Genomic DNA, 6,006 nt, shown 5'->3' with positions numbered 1-6,006 from the left:
TCTTTGTTGTGAACAGTACTGCTGTGCTGCATCATTCAAATAGTAAAACCAGATATATAGGAGTTTTGAAATTTATTTTCAGAAGCATAGTGCAATAGTTAATGAAATATTAGCTTTTCAAAAAAGAAATACTTTTTAGCTGGAAGTTTTCTAGTTAAATTTTATACGAATTGAAACATTTTATATTCCTTCCACCTTACCATCCACACCCCTTTGAATTATTTCTAAACCAAGAGTTCAGGGAGGTATCTGCGAATACTGCTCTTTAGCTACTTGCTAGTGGGTGCATGAGAGCAGTTTGGATGGTACATTCCTTTTTTTGCTATGGGGAAGCACTTTGCTTCTGTTGAGACCACAAACTTACCATGTAAAGATTTTGATAGGAATGTGTGGCCCTTTGCTCCACATTGAGAGTATGGCATCCTCTGCCACAGTGAAATGATCCTGAGATGAAGTAAATATTAAAATTATAATTTAGCGCTTCCAACGTTTATCACAGTTCAGTTTTTGTTTACCTTTATTTTGTAAAATTTTATGTTCATCAATATGATTTTTTACATTTTTTTTTGTACTGCAACCCCATTTCCCCCTTAAAGTTGAACTGCTTTCCTATATATTTTAATGCAGTATTAGCTGTTAACTGAAAATTCTAGCAGTGACTGGTGCAAAGCATTTTGGTTATAATTTGCTCAGACTTCACAGACAAGAGTTTATTGTATTACTTTAACTTTATTTCCTTTCCTTCTCCCCTACAGGCATTAGTGTATATGCTTTAGCCTGTATTCTGAATTATTATATTTTTAGATAGTTATGTAATTTATTAACTTCAAAAACCTAGACAAACATAATGCACAAAAGCTGTTACTGTCTTCAAACTAGAATAATATCTGAACATTACTTTTTAAATTATTTCACGTTAAATCTTACTGGCTCTGCCCTATTACCAATCAAATAAACTTGCACTTGCTTTCAGGCATTCACTTGGGATATTTTAGACTTTGTTTCTTCCTAGTATTGGCTGCAACTGATACTTTTCAATATTAAAACTCATCCCTGTCGATTTCAAATCTTCATGTAAAAGATCTCTTGGTAAAGGGAGGTCAACATTAATGTAAAGGGTAGTGCTGAATATTAATGTAATGTACCACCTAATACAAGAATAGTTGTGCATAACTACAACATTCCATGGGATATTTAACAAATTAACCCCGCAATTATTTTGTACCAATATCCATTCAATGTATTAACCAAAAGATTTTAGTCCCTTATTGTTTAGGTGTATATCAGTTTATTTGAGAGTCAATTACATAAAATAGCTGTGCATACTAATTATGGTTCCCATGTGGGTTTACAGTGGTCTACTTTATTTGCTGCTTTAAGTTCCATTTCAATTTTATAGATTTTTCTTTATGGTGCCCATTTTAGATTGTCTAATCTTCTCACCAGTGTCACGCAAGCTGTCGATACAGCACAAAAACTCTTGGATATTGCTTTTTTTATTACTGATCTTTTAAATTTTCTGTTGCAGTGCACTTGTTTTAAGTGCATCATTCGTAATGAGAAATTTTGTTCAAGCCAATAAAACAAATGCAAACAATTATGGGTTCATACTGTGACACTAGGTTTGTGCTGGTGGAAGGGTTCGTTTGAAAGTATCTTCCAATAATGGCATAGTGTAGCATCAGAGGATGCTCATGCTATTAACATCTTTGATTTGAATCTGCATCTGTGAAGTTGCAATTTTATTTTCTCCTCCACTAGTAGTCCAAAGCACTTTCTATAGTGACTCCTTATAACAGGTGACAGAATCCCATTTACTTACAACCCAGCAAACACTTCATATGTTGCATTTTGCCACCAGCATGTGTTTACTTGTTAGTACTTTGCAATTTTTTTTTTCTGGGGGTGCACAAAATTCAGCTAACTGTCATTGCTAGAATATCAGTAATGAAGCTGTTAATTTTCAGACCATTTATGTAACCTATCTCTTTGACCAAGCTTTTAGTCACCTGTCCTAATATTTCCTTATGTGGCTCAGTGTCATATTTTGTTTGATAATGTTCCTGAGAAGCGCCCTGGGTCGTTTTATTACGTTAAAGGCGCTATATAAATGCAAGTTGCTTTCACATCCATCACATGGGCACTCAGGCTGTACAACCAATTGGACTGTTATGCAGCAACGCACAAGTATGGCTTGTCTGTTGAAACAATATTTACTGAGCTGGTAATGCATTTTATTTAAAGATTAAATGTTTTTATATGTGGATTTTAGGCTGCCTAATTTTTAGGTTTTATTTCTTTCCTGAATTTAGATCATAAAAATGTATTGAAATCAACTGCAAGAAAACATCTTTTGGGTCAAAAATAAACCACAATCAGAAAACTTTGGGTTTGATCAAATCAGTTTTGGAAGGAACAAGCAATACTTTCATAAATACTTACAACTGTCTTTGCAAAGTCTAATACTAAAAGGAGTTGGAGTGCACATAGCTGGGTCCTCTGTACCAGTCCCCTGATACTTTATGCATCTCTGACGCAGGCAACTGGAGGTGGGCTTTGTCAATGCTGTAGTTGGTACAGAGAATATGAAGTGCTCCCCACACCAAATGGAAGTGACTGCATGGTTACACTGGAACTGCACTATGCAGAAGTATTTTGCGATTCATCTTTTGGGGAGTAATTATTGGGTTTAGCCTTTAAATCAGGTTTATAGTACACTGATTCAATTCATGATTGTATCTTACAATGTCAAGAGTTAAAACTAAGAATTTGGTATTAATTTTCAGCTTTGTGATTACAAAATCTGAAAAAAATGTTTTTAGGAAGAAACACAGCTGTTTGATATGAATAGCCATCTCAGTAGGTGAGGTGTCTGTGGCCTCACCATGGGATGATTTTTGCCAGGTATTTTTAATGGTGCAACAATTGAATAGTTCTCATAATCTCAATGTAGTTGGTAGACTGTTGCAGCATGCAGTCTGATTCCTGCTTCTCTGAAAAATAAACCACGACCAGAATGGGTGAGTCTTAAAATAAGAATTGCTCTCTTACTAATTTGATTGCTGCGTGGATAGCAGTGTGTGAAAGCTCTTCTGATGAGCATCAGAGTCTAATTCATCTATTACTGCAGTTCCTGCTATCTCAACTTCTCTTCCCTATGCCATCTTGCCCCAAGATTCACTATAATTGTACCATGAAGGGGCCAGTTCACTTATTTCAAAATCTGAATATAGAATTAATCATTTAAATTGTTGGGTTCTTACACGGAAACAGTAAGTTTTATTTATAGCGTACAAGAGGTGAATTTAGTAAGTTAAAGTTTCTTACCTGTACCACTTTCATTTCGTAACTTAGTTTTCAACATTTGGGACAGCATGCCCATAACTCTTAATAGGTTGCTAGCGCATTCTCATTCTGCGAACATAAAACCAGTGGTCTATTTTCCTAGAAATAATGTGCCTCGATTGCCCTTGCCAATGTACTGTATTGCTTGATCCTAACTCCACAAGTAGAAACTGGGATTCATTATATGACATTTTCTGCGTACATGTATGCATGTGTTTAAAATGTCTAGCAACAGTTTAGTTTTACTCCATGATGCAATAAATAATTTTGTGCAATGCCATACTTTTTTTAAAAAAAATTTCTTCACCTAATCATTTTACTAATCCTCTTCCTTGAGCTATTTTCTCATGCTGGCCTGATTTCAACTCTAGCAACTGTAGTGAGAGGTCTTTTAATAGTTTTTGTTTGAGTTAGCTGGGGTTTTTTTTCATTGAAGAACTGCTTCCTATACAACCAATTTTCTTCTAATTGAAAAGGCTCGGCACATCTGTGCCTTCTATGAAAGGAAATAAATCTTCCAGCTGAAAACGTACTCTCTTTGAACGTGTGTACATGGAACTATTGCCCCCATATCAGCATGAGTGACCAATACAACTTGGTGCCTTTTACACACATGCAAGTGCAACATTTACTATTTAAATGCCAAATAAAACTTGAATATTTACACATTTGGATGTCTATTAACCATATTTGCATCATGTATGAAAAAAATCAACAAGGACCCTTACAATTACAAACAATTTTCTGTAAACCTTAGTATTAAGGTACTATAGAATGCTCTGCTGAGAAGGGCTGTATGATCATCTGGTTTTATCCTGCTGTACACCAGTTTTTGTGCATATGAGTGACCCATTTGGATATTTCTTCCTAACCTCACTAAGAATATTGGGGTGATGGAAGTTGCAAACATAATTATGTGCATGGAAATCTTAGTGCATCAATTAAAAAGGAAGACTGATGCTGGTTCCTTTTAAATCACTGAAGTATGCAGATACCTACCAAAACACTGAAAAATACACCAATAGGTTGAAAATGCTGTCACTAGTAGCACATTTATGTCTGAATAAAACCTTTTTTCATATCATTTAAATAAGTGTTGTGGATGATAAAGATGGATTCTGTGCAACTTTGAAATTTTGGATTTTTTATTGGACTGATTTTTATTAGTATAATCCAGTAAAATTTAATGTTTGAAACTTTTTTAAATGCCTACAAGAAAGTTGACTTCAGTGTCTCTCTTTTACTGGAATGTTTTGGTCTCGTGAACTTCTCAACCCAAAGACCTTGTCTCATATTTTACACTTTTCTAGGTTCACAACAGCAAACCAAAGTCCATAGGCTTAATGTTTGCAGGTTTTTTGAGATCCATGATTCTGTTTTATAACTCATTATCCATTCAAAAGCAAAGAATGGACATAATCCTTCTAATTCCAGTGTGTTGAAATGATTTGAGTATGTAGCATTAAATGCCATATAAAGATTCTGGATCATACTAATCTTTGAGAGCAGTGCTGCTGCATAATTCACAAGTGAATTGTATTAAAAGAACAAAGTCTACAATTAGTATCTCAAGATTTTTCTCAACCCTATGAATAATGTGGAGTTTTTCACCCAGCCTGTATTTCTGTACCCGACTTGTTTAACCTTTAGTGCTTGGAACAAGAATGTGTGGCCAGGTAATATTTGGCAAAGTTTAGTTAATTGTAGTACTTTTTTGTTTAATCAGAGATCGCATTTTTGAGGACTTCTATTTAAGTCTAATTGCATTTAAAAGCTTTTATGTACTGCAGCTTATTTTTCAACCCCCCAGTTGTAACTTAAAATGTTTTACCAATATCGCTCCCCTTGTCAACAAAAACAAACTGCACAATTTGAAAATGCACTTTTTAAATTCTGAGCCGTTCAATGCACTGCGTGCCCATCTTTTAGATTTTTCACCTAAGTTGATAAAGAAATGTTGATGGTGGAAGCTGGAGCCAAAATCTTCGTATGTTTAAAGATGTTGCCTGAAGTGCAACCAAAGGTAAAAGTACAATTTGTTTTTCCTTTTCACCACCTACATTCAGTTTGTGGAGGAGGATTAAGTCAAAGATAGGAGGCCATCCTAATGAGTCATTTAAATTTTGATAAATCTTCTGAATAATAGACATGGCAAAAAGAAAAATGAAGATTGAGCAGGCTACATGTGTACTATCAATTTTTGACATTTTTATACCTTGTATGCACACACAAGGATGGCAGATTAGTTTTGTAGTGTTAATTACATTCACTTATTTGCAACTTAATATCCTCAATAAATTAATATGTAATGCTTAGCATCTGTATCTATTTACTATTAGATTCAAATACACTAGTGAAACCCGCTATTTAATTTGGCAGTTTCCCTGCGTGTCTACAAATAAGATGTCTTGCAATACCCAAAGCTTGCAGTATTACATTGGCTATTATAAGCGAGCTATCGTTCTGGTGGAATGTAACTTCTAAGTTACTTGTCCAGTTAAGATGCATGCTTACAGTGAAAAATCAAAATAAAATGTATACATTTGTACAAACTATCTTTTTCAAACTACAAAAATCTTGATTTCATTCTTCTAATATTTTGGATTTTGATGGGCCAACTTTTTTCATATAAAGGTCTGTAACGTCCTTGATGTGCCCTTA

The sequence above is a fragment of the Heptranchias perlo genome, chromosome 7, assembly GCF_035084215.1.
Source record: "Heptranchias perlo isolate sHepPer1 chromosome 7, sHepPer1.hap1, whole genome shotgun sequence".
Lineage (NCBI taxonomy): Eukaryota > Metazoa > Chordata > Chondrichthyes > Hexanchiformes > Hexanchidae > Heptranchias > Heptranchias perlo.
Note: the sequence above shows the minus strand (reverse complement) of the source record.